Below are 21,577 nucleotides of genomic sequence, written 5' to 3' on the forward strand. Positions count from 1 at the left end.
ACCCCCCCACCCCCCGCAGGGCAGCAGACTCTTCCCTGAGGCAAAGGCCTGAAGAAAATGGCCTAAAAGACCTCTACCATCAGAGCAGCACCAGACACCAGAAAACTCAGCCCCTGGCCCTGTAGGTCAAAGGACAGTGGAGAGCAGGGGGAAAGAGTCAGGAATGAGAAGCACACTTCCCAAGCTCCCACTACAATCCCGAGGCTGAGCACGGCAGGAGCGGAAGAGGAAGTGCACAAGAGCCACAGAAGCCTGAGGCAGAAAGCAATGGAAGAAAATGGGTCAGAAATGAAAAGCCTGGTTAGAGTTAGAACAAATGCTGAAGGAAATTCAAAGAGAACAGCATATGGGACAAATGGATAAGGAGGGGAAAGAAGAAATGAAGGCCAATCCAAATAGTTTCAGTCCCAGGCAATGGAGCCCCACCCCCATCCCAGGCTGGTCAGATAGCTCATGAAGCAAGTATGTAAGGATACCCTTCACAAGCCACACGGGGGTGGGGGGTGGGGAAGCCCACAACAGGCATGCTCACAAATCTACACCTCCCAGAATTGGAGCGATAGCTCAGTGGTTACGAGCACACTCTGCTCTTATACAGGACCTGACTTCAATTCCTAGCACCCATACTGGGCAGCTCATAACTACCTGTAACTCCAGGTCTAGGGTATTAGACACCCCTCTGCAGACATCTGTACCCACATACACAAACCCACACAAACACAAACATAATTGAAAATGAGAGGGAGTGGGAGGACAATGCAAATTCTGTACCCACGTAGAGATTCTCAAGGACTGGAGAGATGGCTCAGTGGGTAAGAGCACTGACTGCTCTTCCAAAGGTCCTGAGTTCAATTCCCAGCCACCACATGGTAGCTCACAACCACCCATAATGATATCTGAAGCCCTCTTCTGGTGTGTCTGAAGACAGCTACAGTGTACTTATGTATAATAAATAAATCTTTGGGCAGGAGCAAGCAGGGACTGAGCAAGTGGGGCTAAACAGAGCAAGCAGAGGTCCTAAAATTCAATTCCCAACAACCACACGAAGACTCACAACCATCTGTACAGCTACAGTGTACTCATATACATAAAAAATAAATAAATCTTAAAAATAAGAAATTCTCAAAAAAATAAAGTAAAAATAATAAAGATAAATCTTTAACAAAAAAAAAAAGTATTTGGGCTGGAAAGATGGCTCAGTATTTCAAGTACTTTCAGAGAACCTGGATTAGGTTCCCAGCACTCACATGGCTCAGTTCCAGGAGATCAAATACCCTCTTCTGGTCCCCACAGGTGATCAGGCATACATGTGGCACGTACACACACATACATACATGCAGGCAAACATCCACTGACACAAAACAAAATTAAACAAGTCTTAGGGAGGGAGGGAGGGAGGGAGGGAGGGAGGGACCGAGGGGAGGGGAGGGGAGGGGAGGCAGGAGAGAAACAGAGACAGAGAGACAGTCCAGAGGGGAGCCAAGCAGGGGAGACACGAATGGCCAGCAGCAGAAGGGCTCTAGCCTTGCAATGTGGGTTTCATTTCCGAAGAAAACCCTCACAGGCAAATCTGAATGACCAAGACCAAGATGGAGCCATTTCCCATCCTCTAAGCCCACTCCACACCCTCCTCAGCAGCAGTGGAGGCATGCCCCATGAAGATGAAGCACACATGAGCTTCCACCCTCCAAGGGACACACCAGCAGGTGCACAGGCCCAGGAAGACATCTGGAAAACCAGTAACAGAGAAACCTGTGCCAAAGACAACTAGATTTGAGTCGATGGGGGGTAGGAATGAGGCACACAATGTGGTGTACAGGTCCCCTGCAACTCACATGCAGTCACCTACAAATGGATCCTATTACCATGGGAGAGGAGCAAAGGTGCCATGGGTGGGTGGTAGGGGGGGCGACATCCTCATCTGCCATCATGTAAGTCGAGAGATAAAGCCAGACTCCTTCTTAGAGGCCAAATGCCATGGAACTGAACTGACAGTGCTGCCTTGGGAGAGGCACGGGGGGGGGGGGGGGGGGGGGGGGGGGGGGGGGGGGGGGGGGGAGGGGGACACAACAAGGGAGCCATTTATTATAATAAAATGTGTGCAATAACCTGCTACTTAAGCTTTATAGATTGCTGGATGTGCACACTCACCAATTTTATTTTATTCAAATAATAGTTTTTGAAATCCTACTGCAAAACAAAATGGGGTGGACACAACATCTCAGCAGTTCCTTGAAGAATTACGCCCTGGAGACAGCTGGCCCTGCTCGGTCTCCTAAGGTGTGTGCAGATAAAGCACTTCCCCAGCTCTGGGAGAGGTGAGGGGCCATCCTGAAGGAGCTGGGCTCCCCAGGCTGCCTCTGATTGCCTCCTGCTGGCTTCAGAAGTGGGTGGAGCAGCACAGCGCTGGTGGCAGGCAAGCCGCCCTGTCTTACTCACAGCTAGTTAGAAGCTGAAGCAGAGGGAGGGTCAGGGTATGCTTTTTTAAACTTCCTCTTTTTCCAGTGTGGGGCCCCATGCGTGCAAACACGACACACTCAATCACAGGGCTGCATCCCAACTCTACAGGTGGCTCCAACTTTGAGGTGAGGGGGATCAGGTTTTAGGTTTTCTTCAGGTGTCACAGAGTGCTATTCTTCATGCTGGACTTTCAAGTAAAAAAACCAAAACAAAACACCTGGCATCTAACTACGCAGGGTAGAGTAATGGGGTGTTCCAGAAAATCTTTCAAAACAACTGGGAGGGTGAGATGGGGTGGTGTTTGTGGGATGTTCCTCACCATGGTAGTTTAGCAATCAATCCCAAGCAACAGGCCCAACACACTGGCCGCACTTCCTCCCTAGCTGGAAGGCCTGCTCCAGGGTTTGCCCATCCTCCCCTCCCTGGCTGGGTCCATCCTGTAGACCTGCACAATCACTGTCCCTTCACTGGAGTCTAGTGTGCTTTCCATGACTGGGAAGGCAATGCTGGGCAAACACTAAGGCTGCACTTGGCAAACATGTGACATGCTAGGGCACGGGGCCATTGGGGGGGGGGGGGCTGTAGCCAAGTGCTACATCTGACCCCAGACTATAAACCTGGGTGCTGTGGTCAGCAATTCTCAGGGGGTGAGGCAGGGCTGTGGGGGTATGCCATTTTCCTGGCACTAGCCTGGTTTTGATATAAAAGGAGAACGAAATGGAAACAGGCATCATCTTGTGCTCAAAGCCTGGAAGCACCTAGGGGTACAGGGCCTATGACTGGGGCCCTGGGCTTATGCCCAGACAACCCCTCCTTCAAGGCTAGGCAGCAGAAGCTGCCTCACACAGGCTGATGGCTCACTGTGGGAACTCTGGCCACAACCCCTGCAGCCCCCCTTCCCAGCAGCTATTCTTGGTCTGTGTCTCCCTTTGGGGGGAGGATAAGGGTGGAAACGATCAGAAGCTAAAGTTAGCAAACTGCAAACAATTGAGGCCAGGAATCTGAGGTCAGCTGAGGACAACAGTTTGTTCTCTGTGGCCCTGAGGTGGTTTAGCAATAAAGGGAACTGAGAATGAAAACAGTTCTGGAAGGCACCCAAGCCCTGATGGGACCAGACACGCTGAGGGTGGCCCCAGGTGGGCCAGGCCAGATGGCATAGCAGACCCCTCCCATGGTATCCCACTTTGCAAGGAGATCCTCTATATCCTGGGCAACACACTCAAGGGCACCTACAACTCTGGCTACAGAGATCTTCCAACAAGCCTTCCTAGTCCTAAACTAGCTGAGACTATTTTGCTGGGTGGCCAGCACCATAGCTGTAAAACCTACAACGACTGCACCTTATAACCAGGCTGGCAAGGCTCTTGATCTGGGCCTGTTGGCCATTTTCCTTTTTAACATGACCCACTGAAACTGCCTTGGTGACAAAGAAAGCAAGCCAAAAGGGAATCTGAGGGGTGCCAGGAGACTCACTTAAGCAGGAGGCTGCTTAAGCCCAGTTCCAGGGCGGGGCGTTGCTTCTCTGTCACTACCCTCTGCAGCCCCTCCTCTTGAAGGCCCACCCAAGTGTCTGAGTAGGACACAGGCTGAGAGGAGGTGCCAGTGACACCCAGTCAGGCCAGCTGTGTCATGGCTGCAGACAGGCGGGGTGGGGGTGGGGCTGGGGGACACAGTCTAACCTTGTCCTACTCCATGCTGAAAAGCTTCCCTTCCCAACAACAGCTCCTACCCAGGAGGACCCACTGCTCAGTGTCCTGGGTTTCTTCTATCTGGTGATGTCCACCATTGGGGACTTAGAAATGATGCCCTCCCTGTTCCTTAGGGAATCTGGCTTTGGCCATGTGATAAAAGAGATTGAATACAACCTTTTATTAAGTGTCTTTCAATCCATTTGTGAATGTTGAAAGAAATGAATCAACCAGAAGGCATATCAGGGGGCTGGAGAGATGACTCAGTGGTTAAAAAAAAGGATTGCCTGCCTGCACTTCCAGAGGTCCTGAGTTCAATTCCCAGCAACCACATGGTGGCTCACAACCATCGGTAATGGGATCTCATGCCCTCTTCTGGTGTAAAACAAGTAAATAAATAAGTAAATAAATCTTTAAGAAAAAAGAAAATGAAAAAAAAGGAAAAAGAGGTCCCATCCCCAAGGTCAGTTGTTAGCTTTCTGTCTAAACTCCACCCCAGTTACCTGGCAACAGCCAGTTAGGCCTGACCCACTAAAAAAGAGAGCTGCTTGTCCTCCCCTTCTCTTGCTCTCCCCTTCTAGCTCCTGCTCTGTCCCCTCATCCCTTCCCCCCTCTTTCCCCATTCCCTCCCGCCCCTCTCCATGTGCTCATGGCCGGCCTCTACTCCTCCCTTCCCCCACTCCCCTGTCTCTGCCTCTACTACCCACTTAACTCCCCTCACTAGGCCTTGGATAAACTATTCTATACAATGCCATCACGTGGCTGGTCCCTCAGGGGGAAGGAATGCCTCAGCATGGGAACATGCTGAGTGGACCCCTTCCACCATACCTTACCACACCTCCATAGAACATATCCCCCCTTTCTCGAGTTTTTATAAACACAATAGTGGTCCATATGAGAGGGAAGAAGCCAGATCTCTCCCTGGGCACCAGTGTGCTTCTTTCTCAAGAAATAGGAGTTTCCTGATGGTGCATAGTAGGGGACAGGGTGATTCTGCCTAGGGTGCCCTGGGCCAGAGTCAGACCACCACCAAGAGACACTGCACACAGGTGTCAATCTCAGCAGTCACTAAGTCTGCTGTCGACACTTGGCCTGGCAGAGCCAGCAGGGCCCACTTCATTACAGTGGCCACTAAGTCTGCATTCCAAGCAGAAGCCAGAATTCTAACAGCCTTAAGGAAGCAGGCACATGGTAAAGCCCATGGGGCCCTTCCTGCAGACAACTGGGTAAAGTGAAAAGTGGTAGTGTAGCCCACTGTAAGCCTTCTGTGGGCTGGCCCCGAACAGGCTTCTGTTAGAAACTCCTTCCTTCAACTGCTCCATCTGAGAACACTATGGGATGTCTTTCAAGGCTGGATCATAAAGCGTTCAGGGTGTGAGGCAGAGCCACAGGGTGTGCTGTTTCCCTGGAAGCAGCTTTATATCCCTTTAAAAGAAGAGGCTACAGTTTCTGGGTGAAGGGTGAGTCTGGGCCCCTCTTGTTGCAAGCCTACTTCAACAGTGACTTCTGTTTACTGCAAAATCCTCTCTACTTCCTTCTTTGCTGAGGTATGGAGCACAGGAGTCCTAAGGCCTTGCTAAAGACTACTGACTGACCCTTGACAGGCACATTCCTTAGCTGACTCCTAGGAATTCACACTGGAATTACTGAGGATAGCAGTCACAAGGCTGCCTGCCTCAGGAGAGCATGGAGATGGCCATGCTTATCTGACCTGGGGCTTGAGTAAGGAGGCAGAGAAACCGACTGCACGGGAGCAGCCCACTGAAGGCCAGGCTAGGGTTGTGGGCTGGGTAAGCACAAGGCTCTGGGTGTCATTTCTAGCAAAGCACACACCCAAGTCAGGCTAAAAACCACTAGTGCCTTGTGGACACTCCCACAATCAAACAAGTGGCAGAGCTGGGAAGCTAAGGCTTTGGGTTCAATTCCTAACACCACCGCCACTGACAACGTCAACAAGAGTGATGACTGTAGGTGAAGTGCTTGATTTCCTTTCAGAATCTTTCCTGGACAGCTTCCTGTTGCCTAAATATTTTTTAATGAAAACATTCAACTGTTGCCATCAGAAAAGTAAGTGAAGAGAAGACGCTCAAGTCAGTGTTTCAACAAGGTAATGTCTTCCGAACAGCAGCACACACCTCACGCTGCCCCTACAACCCCAACAATGAGACTCAACTGTCAACTCAGGCTTCTCAGACCTTGACATAATTTGGAATCTGCCTCCAGGTCCTGGGATGGTGGGGGTGGAGTGTTCTTGCAGAGCTGTTCTGAAGACAGAAGACTCCTCCACTTGGACAATCATGGCCTATCTATCTTCTAGCATCTTTCACTGTCAGCACCATGTTCTCACAGGAGGGCCATGAAGACCACTCCATCCCACAAGGATCCAGGCCAGTGGCTGCCAAGCCTGGGCTTTGGCTAAACTATGGGGGATTCTCAGAACTCAGTGGGCTTCACATTCTCTGCTGACCTGAACTACCCTTCTTAAGAGAACTGACTCTAGGCTTGAGCAGCCTGGTCCCTTGAGGTCTTTAGGTTGGCCAGAGCCATACCCTGTGTAGGTTGCAAGTACTAGCAAGTATAAGTGCAGGAACCCTAGACCACATTATTCACATAATAGTGATGAAGAGCACACCATCTAGGAGAGGGTCACAGCTCAGTGAAGGCTGCTATCACGATCCAGCAGCTTTAAGAATGCTATGAGTACTTGCGATTCAGTCAGGAATACATGGCTGATCACATCCTACACAACAGCTTTCTCCAAACTGGTGAATGGACTCCAGGTTTATGTCCTTTACCATGAACCATGATAAAAACTCTTTCACGGAAACACATAATTCCTAAATGTTAACTATGTGAGGGAGAAGCATCCTCACTGACAGCTACCCTCGCCTCCTTGGAGATCCACTCACAGATGTCTATGTCTAGCAACAGACAGCTATTCTCCTTCTACCATGACATGGACTATAGACCTATGTGTTGAGTGGGCACCTCGGAGCCTGTTCTGTCACTGGTCTACTTTTTCTAGCCTGCAAGGACTCATGTATGAAGGCAAGAGATTAAGAACTAAGAACTCAGCCGGGCAGTGGTGGCACACACCTTTAATCCCAGAACTTGGGAGGCAGAGGCAAGTGGACTTCTGAGCTCAAGGCTAGCCTGGTCTACAGAGTGAGTGCCAGGACTACAAACCCTGTCTTGAAAAACCAAAAAAGAGCAGAGGCTGCATGTAGTAGTGTCTCTAAGTCCTAGGATGACTGAAGGTCAGAGCCCCTGTTCCCAGGACAGCGCAGGATGAAGAGCACACCATCTAGGAGAGGGTCACAGCTCAGTGAAGGCTGCTATCACGATCCAGCAGCTTTAAGAATGCTATGAGTACTTGCGATTCAGTCAGGAATACATGGCTGATCACATCCTACCATCTACCTTCATGTAGAAGTCCAGGGAGTATTGAATTAATCCGCTTTTGATGAACTTAGTAGTTAAGATTCAAGTTCACATTGGTAGGGGAGGCACTGGTAGCTGTGACCCCCCACCTCCCAATGGACTATGTCTGCCCAGCAGAAACAGCCTTCGAGCAGTTCCAAGGACTTAGGCCACAGGAGTAACAGCATACATAGGCCTGCCAACACCCACTTGTATAGCAGCTCCCCGGGTCCCTCTTTCTCTAGCCATCAGCACGTTTCCTCTCTAGTGCTGTGGGGTTCAGACGACGCACAAGCCCCACACTTAAGCAGCAGAAACTATAAGGGGTAAGGTAATATAAAGCAAAGGCCAAGACCTGGCAGGGGACCAGCGTGAGCACAGCATGAGATGCTCTGGCGTCTCCCTGTGTCCCACTGCTACCATACAAGATACAGGATTCCACATGGGGGAAGGTGGCTGTGAGTCCATCTGGAGTTCTGGGAAAAGCATCACAGGCCAGACAATGATGTAATATTGTAACATATTACAAATCCAGTTTCCACTTCCTCTCCCTAAATGGGTGGCAGAAGCATTTCCCAAGGGGTCTAGTATTCCCCAAGATGAAGTAACAGAGCTGTGGTCCTGAAGAGAGGCAGAGTGCAGGAAAAGTCCTATGAAGAGGAGCAATAGGCAGACCCACAGAATCTAACCCTACCCCATCATCTATGCTACCCGATTCAACAAACACTGCACACACTGTGTCTCCTTCCAAAATCCACGTTGAAATCTTCTCATGGAACATGATGGCACAAGGGGGCTGAAACCTCTGACGTGAATTAGTTTTCATAATTGGGATAGAAGAGTGCATCAGAAAACCCTCAGACACTGAACTTGAAGCTGACATGAACTTGGCCTTCCGGCCTCTAGAAGGTCCTTCTGTTCTCAAGACTTCTAGTCCACGTATGGCACATGACAGCAGCCCAAAGGATGAAGACTAGAAATGGTCCATGCTAAAACTAACTCAGTCAACTGAGGGTCCTGAATAAAGAGATGGAGGTCAGAGATGCAGACCGTGGAGATTTGAGTGAGTATGGTCCCCACAGCTCATGTATTTGAATGCTTAGTCATCAGTGGGTGGCAGGATTTGAAAAGGATGAAGAGGTGTGCCCTTCTGGCAAGAACTGGGGGTGGGATCTGAGTCCCTCTCTGCTTACGGAATCAGAATGCAGAACTCTCAACTACTTCTTCAGGACTATGTCTGCCTATCTGCCTTCACGGTCCTCACCATAATGATAATGGACTAACCTCTGAAACTGTAAGTAAGCCCCCAATTAAATGTTTCCTTTTCTAAGAGTTGCCGAGGTCATGGTGTCTCTTCATAGCAACAGAACAGTGACCAAGACACAGACTGAGCAAGCATGACACATGACTCCTCTAATGCATGCAGTTCTCTGTAGCCAGAGCAGGCACTCACATCTGTGCAGTGACTGCCAGCCAAGATATGGCTGGTAACAAAGGCTACCTGTACCTGGGCCGTTTATTCCTAAGTCTTCAGTGAGAACAAGGCCAAGCAGCTCGCTCTCCTCCCTTGGGTGCATCTTCTGGGGCTGCTGAATTTCTTCTTTGAACATTTCTGGATCAGTGAAATGTTCTGCAGTAACATATCACTTTCTGTAAAAACGTGTGTGTGTGTGTGTGTGTGTGTGTGTGTGTGTGTGTGCTTGCTTGCTATTCATGTTGCTGCTCTTGTCTGGAACACACAAGTTGAGCTGGCAGCATGCCCTCTGTGTTCTGCTGTCAAATCAATGTACAATGTGCCGCGGGGTAAATGGGGTGGTACAGGCACCTGCTGCTCCATGTGCTTCTGCAGTGAACTTTCGTTTGGACTTTATCCCATGCAGGTCATTCTGGCAAGAAAGGCAAGTGTCCGCCCCAGCTCCATGCTTGACTTGAATAAAGAGCCAGGGATTGCCCTTTCCTGAGTCATCCTTCACCAGGAAGAGAGCTCTCGTGTGGGTCTTGTCCCCAGCTTCCAGACACTAACATGCCCAGAGAAAACAAGAAGCAGCAAGAAGCAGCCTCAAGGGTGAGGGAGAGCCACAGAGTGGGACAAAGGCCAGGCTGGAAGTGTGCGGGGCATGACTGAGAATCATGCCTTTCCTTCTTGTGTTGAGGACCAATGCTATCCTTGGGGGCTGGTAACCAGGAAAAGCATACACACTCATACTCTACTAAACTGTATGGAAACACAGAGGTGGCACCACCCCAACAACAGCCATGCTGCACAGGGTTCCAGATGCCTGGAGGAAGCAGAGAGACTGAGTCCTTCAAGATACCCTTGGGTGGTGATCACAAATGCCTGTGGCCACTTCTTCCCTTGGCCTCCCAAGTCATGCTGTCATCTACCTGTCCCATCTCAGCCTTTCATGCTGATGGGACTCTGGTGCAGATCTCTCCTCTCTCAGAAGTTATCACTTAATCCACAGACCAGGATCACATACCACCAGAGTCAAGGCACCATGCATGGCCAGTCTCCTGAGGTAGGTATGCCCTGTTATAAATGGCTGCCCTGGCCTTGTACCCCCAGGATGTCTATCTCTGGGGGCTGAACCTTGTTTCTAACTCCCTCATTTCTACAGCCACAGATGCTGATGGCAGCAATTCCCATAGTGCACTAGTCCAGTGGGTCTCACAAAAGAAGTTGGTAGCCTTGGTGTGCCCAGGTAGTTCCCAGGGTGCACATAGAAGCCTTTTCCTCATAGGGCTAGTTCTGCTGACAGAGCTCTGTGAGGACACCTGCTGATCCCTAGAGTGGCCACATCCCAACAGAGCTCATTCCTCAAGCCCATACATCCTCCTACCCGTTGAGCTTGTTGTGTGCTATCACAGGTCCAGGGGACAGGGACCAAGCTCCCACTCTTGCCTGCCTAATAGCACAGCCTATTCCTATTGCAGCCCCACCCCACCCCACCCCACCCCACCCCACCCCCCGCCAACCCTGAACCCCAGGATGCATCTTTCCTTGGATAAACCTTGGTGTTTATACAGAACCATCGTGGGGTCTGGCCAGCCCATAGTGGGTGCTCTGGCTGAACTCCCACTCTCTTCCTTTAGAACAAGAAGGGAGGAGCATATATATCCAACCAGCAGCTGCTCACTGTACCCAGCAGTGGGCAGGACTGCAACTGGAATCCTCTCCTGTGGGTTGTCACGTGTCTTCTTTGGACCATAGAGCAAGGATCTGATATGACTGGCAGTGTGTAGAGCACTCACGCAGGGGGTGCAGGTGCACATGAAGCAGAAGGCTACACAGTGGAGTGGTCCTGCATCACATCGGTCAGTGGTGATGGCTCTCAGGCCCAAAGCACATGCTCAACAGATGAGGTCTACCCATTTGGGCACACCAGAAGCCAGTGTGGTAAGAAAGGGGCCACGGTGTGGGGTCAGGAGGCCCCAGAGCAGCTCACATGCAGGTTTTCACAATCATGTCCACAACACACATCGCTGAAGGATTTTCAGTCTCAGGATATGATCTGGTGACACACTTCCCTCCCCCACCGCTTGCCCTCAAGCACACCAAAGCCACTTGGGCCTAGACCTGCCCCACCCCAACAACACTTTAGCCAGGCACCTCCCTCAGGGAAGAGGGAGGTCCCTAGGAGGCTGGCCAAGGGGGCCGGAGAAAGAACGTGAGCTTCCCAGAAGTGCCCTCAGGTATCCCAGTCCTCAGGACAGAAGAACCAGGCAAGCCAGGGCCCTCACAACATTCAGGGAACAAGGAGAAGAACCTCATGTCACTTACCCGGCACTCCCTAGTCATACCCCACAAAGGCACTACAGTCACGCTCAGCATGTGTCACTGGTCAGAACTGCCCAGGCCCCTCTCCCTACTTTACACCCTTGACCCTACCCATCACCTCTCTCCCCAAGTACAGGGCTTCTCCCAGGATGTAGGACAAACTAAGAAGGAACAGGAGTTGGAAAGCACTGGCCTCATACCTCCACAGTCCACACCCAGCCCAGCAACCATCCTGAAGCATCATAGGCAGAAGAAGAGGGGCACTGAGAGGCTCTCGGCCGGGACACCTCAGCCTCTTCTTGGGTTACCTAGGCTTCTCTACCTCCACTCCACCTAGCTAGCTGCCTTCCCCTACACATCAAGAACAGGGAGGGCCCTACAATACCTTACAATACCATGGCCACTTGACCATGGTAATGTATAAGGAGAAGAGAACCAAGCAGAACAACAACAGCAAAAAGTACCCCCAGAATATCCATGGACTCCATTTTGTGTTAGTCAACTGCTCCTGAGCATGAGGCCTCCCAGAGTGTGGTTGATACATCCAGTGATAACCTTCTAACCTTCTAGTAATTTCCTTTGCCAGCAAGTATCAATTGCAATAGCTTCTTCATTAGGAGTATTTTGTATCCATTTGTATCCATGCTGGGATTTTGTCTGGTTTGAATTCCAGCAGCAGGTCTTATGCATGCTAACAGTCTCTGTGAGTTTATTGTTTGGATTCTTTCTTGACAGAGGAGGGAGGGAGAGAGGGGGAGGGGGAGAGGGGAGGGAGAACAAGTTGGTAGACAGGAAAGTAGGGAGGCTCAGGGAAGATTTGAGGACGGAAAAGACAATTATCAAAATACATAAATTAAAAAACCCAAATAGTTAAATAAATAAATAAGCAAGCCAGGCAGAGAGAACTGAGGCTCAGCTCCTAAGTGAATTCCTGCCCGTAAGCAATAGGGCAAAAACAAGGCCACTACCTCACAGATATCAAGTGCCCATGAGGAGTTTGAAGGTACTGTTGGGTGTGTATCTTAAGGCTGAGGAAGATTCCCATCAGGCCAAAGGCATCCTTGAAAGCCAAGCTCTTTATACATAGTACTTTATATATTGACCACTGACCGGTACTAACCAAAGCAACATGTGGCTCACAGGTCTCTAAGGGCAATGCAAGCCACCTCACATAAAGGAAATGGGAACCAGCCACACACAACCCACAGGCTGAGTGGGCTGGGCAAGAGACCATTCCCAAGCTAAGACTGTTCAGGGGACTAGCCTCAGCACCTCCCAAGCCTACCAAGAAGGCTAGGTTGGCTAATTCTATGTACTGGAGTCAAGGGTACATGCAAGCTACCTACACACTTGGGCCTACACACTAGGAAGGCCTTCTAGGGGTGCCTCTGCCAGAAGGTGCACCGTCATTCTGTCTTACATGGTATGATAGCAGAGCCTGAGCCCAACGCTTAGCCATTTTTTTTCTGTAGTTGTAAACTGTCTCCTACCAATGAAATGTAGGTTGAGCTTCTATAGACCAGAGTGGAGGCTCATGGGTAGATATCTGGTCCTTACTGGGACAAATTAGCACCAGAATCCAAGGGTCTCCACAGAAATCCCTACTGGTCTTCATGTCTTCCCATTCTCCTTCTTATTGTTTTGCACAAAGATGGAGGCAAGTCCTAGAACAGCACAGGCCTAGGTACACACAGTACATGGGCAGAGATGGGAGGCTTCCTGGGTCACAGAGTACATCTCTTACACATCTGTTAACAGCCCCCAAGCTTTGCTTTCTACTTACTCCATGGTCTCCAGGACATCCAAATGTGGCCAATTAAACCGCCTCGCAATCGGGTCTTCTAGGATGGTGCTGAGTAGATGCCTAAGCAGTACATCCTGTATACAGCCCCTAAAGGGGATCAGATGCCCCACCCACCCCCAAAAAAAGGAGAGAGAGAGGGAAGGAGGGAGTCAGGGAGGGAGGGAAAGAGACTGTTCTAAAGACCACAGGAACAGGGCTCAGAAATGCATGGCCGCAGCATGCTCTGTCTAAGCAGGGCCTTGGGCAGGCAGAAGGTCAAGGCTGCCTCTTGTTCCCCAACAAATAGGCTCTCCACAGGGGCTACATTCTTAAGTATACCTCTGGAGCAATCAGATACAAGGGGAAAGGCAAGCCATGTTCTTATTTATAATCAGTCAACATGCTCACCTCAGACCACACAGGAAGCATTTTCATGCCAAATACACTAACGGGAAGATGCCGAGAAGACAGGAAAGAGGTAAAAAGGGTGGTTCACAGCTGAGAAGCCAACCTCAAAAATGCTTCCAGGCTTCCCTTTAGGAAACAATTGTTGCATTTGCAAATAGAGTTGCTGCCCCCCCCCAAAGAAAATAAAGCATGGGGTGACGGAGAGTGGGGGAGGGGAGCATGGAGGGGGGGGGTAGATAGCTAAAGCTGGCAAAAGTAATCACTTCTGAAAAGAATGCCTGCTGAAGCCAGAGCAGCCCAGGGAGGTCACAGATGCCACTCATGTCCATGCACTGACAGCAGGCCTGTCCCAGGAGTCCACAGAAATACTGGGTATGTGGCTACAAACAGCATGCCTGAGCCATCAGACTGTGAAGGTACAAAACCAGCCATGACACCTGCAGGGTGCTAGTTCCCCTGTAGAACAGGCTAACACCCTTGCTCAAGACTTCTGGAAACTATAGCCTAGAGCACATCTGGACTCGGGACTGTTTCTCTTTGGGTTGGGACACTCTGCAAGGCTGGCATTGCTGCCACCTCCTATGAAACTGTCTGAAACTACAGACCTGGTGTGGGCTACTGGCCTTCAGCCCACTAAGCCTTATCCAAGCCTTTCACCTTGAGTTTTCTGATTATCTGCTCCTGATAAATTAGTCCAACTGAATACAATTAACTGAACTTGGGAGGTCTTGGTTACCTAGCAACAAATGAGATGGGGCTGACACTCCCTAATCTGAACACAGCTTAATACTAGCAAGGAAGTCTCCATAGCAATCCAAGGATGCTCATGGAAGCTTGCAGTTCTTTCTGCTGTAGTTAGGTCCTTCAGAGAAGGTTATAGGGATCTAGGGACATGACAAGCAGCAGAAACATCTGGGCACCCATGAGCAAAACTGCAGGGCTATTAAAGAGATGGCTCAGTAGTTCAGAGCACGTGCTGTTCTTACAGATGAGGGAGAGGTTCAGTTCCCAACACTGAAATGGTGGCTCACCACTGTCTGTAACTCCAGTTCTAGGGGATCTGAAGCCCTCTTTTGGCCTTGGAAGGTACTGCACTCACATGGTGAACTTACAAGCAAAATGGTTACATTAAAAACTTCCAGCACAATTCAGGGTGTGGTATCTCCCAGCACTTGGGAGACAGAGGCAGATTTCTATGAGTTCAAAGCCAGCCAAGTCTACAAAGGGAGTCCTGGACAGCCATGGCTGGTTACATTCAGAAACCCTGATTTGAAAAACAAACAAAAACACCAAAAGCAAAAAAAAAAAAAAAAAAAAAAAAAAAAAAAAAAAAAAAAAAAAAAAAAAAAAAAAAAAAAAAAAAAAAAAAAAAAAAAAAACCCTTCAGTACATGAAATTCTGCTTTCTCAGGCAACATCCATGCACTCAGGCAGGGGTGGGTAGGTGCCACAGGGTGCCTAAGCACAAACCCTCTTGGATGTTTGAGTCATTTTCTCTTCTGCTCTTCAGAGGTCATCATGACCAGACAGACGGGAACTAAGGATGAAAATTCAGGGTGGTGTTCAGTCCGCTTGTACTTCAAGGCCAAGGCTCCTTACTAATGAGCTACAGTATCTTTGTTTACACAATAAGGTATTATCAAATAGAATGCATTCCTCAAAGCAAAATAGCACAATGGGTAAGGACACCCATCACCAAGCCTGGTGAACTGAGTTTGATCTCTGGAACCCACATGGTAGAGAGAACTGACTCCCCCAGGGTGTCCTCTGACCTCCACGTACATGTATGCTGTGGGATGTGCACGTGTGCATGCACACACACAAAAAAGTAAACGTAAAAGCAACTTATAAAAAATGAAACACCAAGAGGTTTTTAAAGAAGGGCACTAAAGCACACCATCTATGAAGTCAAACCTCACACAGCTGGCCAGGGACAGAGACAGCAACACCACTGGGCCTTATAGACAACACACAAAAGTCTCGTATCCGTGCTTTAGGGTCTTCACCACCCCTCGACGCAATGGTAAAAACTCTAGTTGGTTTTTAACACAATAAAATAAATTCTGGAAAACAAACAAACAAAAAAAAAAACCCAAAAACCTCAATTCTGCAAACATCCTTAAAAAGATAACCCTTGGTCATATTAGCAGGACCATGTCTAAGTTACACAGAGTGGGGTGGGAAGGCACTCTCAGTGATGGGGACACCAAGCAGCCCTCCACTCAGGGGCTCGGCCAGGCCTCTTACTGAAGGCCAGCTGCTGCTCCCTAGTGAAAGCAGGCAGAGCTGGGATGTTTAGACAGGGGAAGGAAAGGCAGCCCTGAATCTGAAATCAGGACAGCCAATCTGGACATTGCTCTGGTGCTGGGTTGGGGGCCTGCCACACGTGGCCACTCTTAACGGCTACTGCAGAGAGGTGCTTTCCTGGCAGGTCCACACTGAAAATGGAATAAACAGCCCATAAAACAATCCAGCCCCCTTGACATACATAAACCACGAGACTGACCCTACACAACCGTAAGGGGAGCCTCAATGGATAAACCATCCACCAGGTGACCTAGACCAGCATTTCTGGTCAGAAAAGTGAATGAATGAGCTTCCCAGCTTACTCACCAGGCTCTTGGTTGGGGCAAGGATATATAAGGTGACCGACAGAAAGCCAGAGAAGAGACCCTGGCAAAAGAGGAGGCCATGGGAACCTGCTGCTGAATCTACTCATGGGCTGGCCATTCCCACAGGGATACTCCCATCAACAGCCAGGCATGTGGGCAGGAGAGCCTGGCCAGATGCAGCTGACCCAGACTGCCAGGCTGCCTGCAAGAACAGTTAGAGTTTAACAGCAAACATAATCCTCACTGGCACGGCTGAGGTGTAAAACCAGTTCACACCCTAGACTCCTCCAGGAAGACTGGCTCTGGGCAGGAAGGTAGGTGGCCCCCGGGCTCTGGAAGCTCCACTTATGGGCATCTGAGAAGAGAAACAGCTCCCCAAAATTTTCCATGGAACTTAATCAGCCTCAAAGCCAATAAATCCTGGTGTGGTGTTTACGTAAGCGCTCCTAGCCTCTGGCTCTCAGCCAGTACTCCGAAGCCTACACTGTGCCAGCTGTCGGCAGTGGGGTGCCCTCTCTGCTGCCCCCACCCTGCCTCACCAACCTAAAAGAAAGTCAATGAATCACAGAAATGTTCCTCCTATAAAAGGAATATAAATGTTTATTAAGAAATTATGGGAACCAGGTCAGGCATTTTGCAATCTTAGTCATACTAGCTAATTTAAAAAAAAAAAAAATCAAAATAGAAACCCATCTTAGAAACTTGAGACAATGAAAGCTTCTCCAGCCAAGGAGCCCTTGGAGCCCAGACTCAGCTTGGTTGTCAAGGCAACTCAGTATTTACCTCCAGTTCTGCTGTGTAGGAGGACCCTGGCTGGGACCAGGAACAGCCAACCAAGCCACCTCCTCCCTAACACCACAGAGGATAGGTGCCAGGGTGTCCCCAGAGAGCGGAAGGTGGAAGCCACAGCTTCCTTCATGGCTACGCAGCCGTCTCCCCTGCATAGCTACCTATAGCACAAAGGAGAGGCACCCACATTCTCCTTCCTTCAGTCCCCTGTGCCCCGGGGTTCCTTGGGGGTTGGAAACCACTGAAGGCAAGTTAGAACCAGCTTGGGTCCAAAGTACAAAGAGGAAATTAAGGGTGGATGTGCCCAGACTGCACCCTCAGCTGGACAGCCCATGCCCACACTCAGTACCCACCCAGGCTCCACATCTGTGAGGAAACCTGAAGGGATGGAGGGCAGAGTCCCTTGTGCTTAACTACGGGTCCCTCTCTACATCCTGAGGACAGCCCTGTTGGCATAGTCACGCCCGGCATACTACTCCCTCCTCCTCAGCTCTTGCAGGGCATCAGGCTTTCTGAAAGGCTCATGGCACTACAGCAACAAACACTCCTGCTACAGCCTGTATACCTACAGGACAGCTTATGGCTAACTTCCATCCAAGGGAGCAACTGTCCTATGTGCTGGCTGAATGGCTCGTATATGTGCACACATCCATACACACCCACATAAACTCTTTCTTCCAAGCTGAGCTCCACGGGTAATTTAACAAATGAGTTCAAAACACTGGATCATAATTCAGGCCATGAGCCAGATGTGGGAGTGAAGAGCTATAATTCTAGCTCTTTGAGAGGTTGGGGCAGGAGAACCCTAAGTTCCAGCACAGCCCAGGAAACTTAATGAGATTACTGACAGAGGAAAATAGCTGGGGCTGCGTGGAAAAAGTACTTGCCTAGCATATATAAAACCTGGGATTCCATCTCTAGTAAGGGGATCCTACTTATTTTTATGCCAGAGTAGAAGAATGGGGACAGGGAAATAAAGGCTGAAGTTTTTCAAAAGCTAGAGTGTGGACTTAAGAGTGATACAATTAGGGCTGGTGAGATGGTTCAGTGGGTAAGAGCACTGACTGCTCTTCCAAAGGTACTGAGTTCAAATCCCAGCAACCACATGGTGGCTCACAACCACCCATAATGAGATCTGATACCCTCTTCTGGTGGGTTTGAAGACAATGGAGAGCCTGCTAAGGACTAGACTACAGTCAACACATCTTCATGTGACTGGCCACTATGTAATTAACTTAGGCTCACCATCCTTGTTCAAACATGTCTGGGGCTTGTGCTTGGAAAAAAGCCCAGGTTCACCCTTGGTGCCAATCTTCTGAGCACACACCTCAGTGCCCCTCGAACAACACACAGGAGTGTGGTCTGTGGGTACAAGTATCCGTCCTCTTTCCTAGCACGTCTTCACAACCCTCCTGCCTACTTCCCAAGCCAAGCAAGCGCCCTTTGTTCATTCTCTTCCCCAGTCGTGTGTGTGTGTGTGTGTGTGTGTGTGTGTGTGCGTGCGCACATGCATGCACATACATGGGGGGGTGCAAGTACACATGGGCATCTGGGGAGACACAAGGTTGTTGACTCTGGCTGATACTTTCCACATTTTTAAAAATTAATTTATTTTATGTATATGAGTACATCATGGCTCTCTTCGGACACACCAGAAGAGGGCATCAGGTCTCATTACAGATGGTTATGAGGCACATTGAACTCAGGACCTCTGGAAGAGCAGTCGGTGCTCTTAACCGCTGAGCCATCTCTCCAGCCCTCTACTTTTATTTTTGGGAGAGACTTTCATTGACTCAGCTAGGCTGGCCAGCCAATGAGCTTCAGGGGTCCTCTCGTCTCCCATTCCCCACCCCACCCGCAGCTAGGAAGGGTTGGGGTTACCTCCACAGCTTTTCCCAGGTTCTGTGAACTTGGGACCTCTTGCTTAGGGTGGCAGACACTCTATCAAGTGAGCCATTTCCCAGTCCTGTTCTCTTTCTTATAGTTAAGAACAATAGGGGTCAAAGAAGGAATTCACAGCAGTAGGACATTCCTGCTGTTATTGCAGGCCTGATACATACTCTGCTGTGGCTGAAAAACAACTTTAAGGATTCCCTAAAGCTACCTGCAACCTAGAGAACTTCCCAGAAGACTTGTTCCTCGCAAAGGCTGCACCCTTCCCTAGCAAGGACGCCAGCCTCCGTAAGAAGAGCTTAACTGCCTTGGGATCCCACATGTGAAACCCAAGGACCCCTCAGTCCCACAAACCTGAGGACTGCTGTTGTATCCAAGGTTCTCCTCACTGTAAGAAAAGAGCTAGACTGGGGAAGGCCCACATACCCATAAATGTTAACTAGGGGATCCTGTTTTGGGCCTCAACTTGATGTGTGCTGTCAACATGGTTGGAGCAAAGTAACCCTCTGTGAAATCTCTAGCTGCTGTCAAACTTACTTCCACAGGCGACCAACCAGTACCAAAGCTCTACTTTTAGAAGTCCCTTCAAGAGAGGAACCCAGGGAAGGCACTGAGTCACTGACTCTTTGGCAAGTGGCTTTTTTTACTTGGGGATCAAACAGAGCCTCGCTCTACAAGTGTTCTATACTGAGCCACACACCCGAGACCTGATAAGTGTCTTTTAATTTGGGTCCCCATGTCTTGCTCTTCCATGATGCACCCTGAGTTTGGCTCTAAGGAGATAAGCCTGCCCTGCTCCCCCACACCTCTATGGCAGAAGTACAAGGACATTTAATCTAGGGTTTCAAGCCTCAGGGCTTTTCTAAGCAGGTCACCTTGGGACAGACTGGCCAATGGCCACGGAGTATAGCCAAGTTCCTGGTTAGCAAGTGTTTTTGTGTTTCAAAAAAAAAAAAAAGAGAACAATAAACAGATGCCCACCCCCACCCCTGGGGGGGAAAATTCTCTGGAAGCATGTTCTTGGTTTGGTTTGTTTGTAGCAAAGCTACATACATAATACCGTGCCATGTTCCACCAAATGTGCATGTATAACATATATACACACACGTGCCCACACTAGCACAAACACCCACACAGTGCCTTCCTCAGCCCTTCCTCAAGAGTCATACTGGAAGGACAGAAGGTACAACAGACAGCCACACGTCAGAGAAAGCTGGGCACAGACACCAGCACGCAGGAGAAGCCTGAGTTTAAGGCAAGCCCAAGCTGATTAACAAGACCCCTTCTAGATAGATAGATAGACCGTCAGACAGACAGACAGATAGGCAGGTTAGCTAAACAGCAAGATCTCATTTGGATGGATGGATGGCTCTAGAAAGAAATAGAAAAACATCCAATCAAACGAGGGCAGATTGGGCAGATTGGGCAGATGGACACCTCCTTACCACACAGCCCTATTCCCAAGTAAGGCAACCCTATACCTCTACCAAGAGCAAGACTCCTAAAAATCCCATCCACAGTTGTTGGGGCTGTGGATAAGACCCCACAATATAACTCAGAAGTAGAAAGCGGAGTATTCCTGTAGCCAGCATACTCCAGCTCTGAATGCCTGGCACAGACACTACATTTACGTGGGTCTTAGGGCTTCTATTGTGATAAAGCACCACAAGCAAGGCAGCTTTTAGAAGAATAAATTTATTTGGGGGTTTATATTTCCTGAGGATTAGATTCCATAATGGTGGAGACAGAAGGTAGCAGATGTGGTGGCTGAAGCTAGAAGCTGAGCACTGAGGGCTCACACCTCAAACCACAAACAGGAAGCTGAGAAAGCAAACTCAAAATGGTGCCTGTCTTTAAACTCTCAAGGCCTACCCCCAGTGACATACTTCCCTAGCAAGGCCACACCCCCTAAGCTTCTCCAAATGGCACTAACTACTAGGGACCAAGTATTCAAATGACAGAGAGTATGGGAACATTTATCATTCAAATTTTCACAACGTGTGTACATGTATGTGGGTTTACATGTATGTAGACAAACATTCAAGGAATAAAGGCAGAACTTTGAGTGAATGGTCATTATTCTGGCTTCCAACAAGCACCTTTTATTCCCAATCTATTCTTGCTAGGAAGACCCAACAGTTGAGGTTCGGCTCCCTATTACACTGGCCTATGACAATGGCTGCATCCTTCTACATTCTATGTCTAGGGACTGGGTGGCAGTTGCTTTATCACCCGAATCCTGCTCATAGGGCACAGCCAACTTCTAAACTACCAAGCCTTTACTTTCTACTTTGAAGAGAAGCTAATTTCTTGAGAAAAAATCCTACTTAAGGCTATAAAACAAAAGCAAGCAAACAAAGCCCACAGACTCAGTGGGCACAAGAGGGTTCTTTTTTCTTGAAAGGAGGCAGAGTCTCACCAGGTCCTTATAGGTGCTGGTGATAACAGCCACCCAGACACAAGGGCAAGCCAAGTGAGCGTACAGGCAGGCGGTCTGGCCAAGAATGATACCAATTACCCTTTGAGTTGGCTACAAATGCATCCAGGAGCACTTTCATTATGAGTAATGCTCTCATGCATTTGCTTGGGGGTGGGGAGGGGATGCCTAACGTTCCTTCGGGATACTCTGTTGACTTTAAAAGCCATCAGAAGTGGAGACCCCAGCCGCACGCCTTTAATCCCAGCACTTGGGAGGCAGAGGCAGGCGGATTTCTGAGTTCGAGGCCAGCCTGGTCTACAAAGTGAGT

General features: G+C 49.4%; 1 protein-coding gene across 1 annotated transcript in view; it reads right to left on the reverse strand.

The window, feature by feature from the left end:
* Nucleotides 1-21,577, reverse strand: part of Klf13 (Kruppel like factor 13) — a 48,735-nt gene that overhangs the window by 19,077 nt on the left and 8,081 nt on the right. The gene's annotated exons all lie outside the window — the stretch shown is intronic.

The sequence above is a fragment of the Mus caroli genome, chromosome 7, assembly GCF_900094665.2.
Source record: "Mus caroli chromosome 7, CAROLI_EIJ_v1.1, whole genome shotgun sequence".
In the NCBI taxonomy this organism is placed as follows: domain Eukaryota; kingdom Metazoa; phylum Chordata; class Mammalia; order Rodentia; family Muridae; genus Mus; species Mus caroli.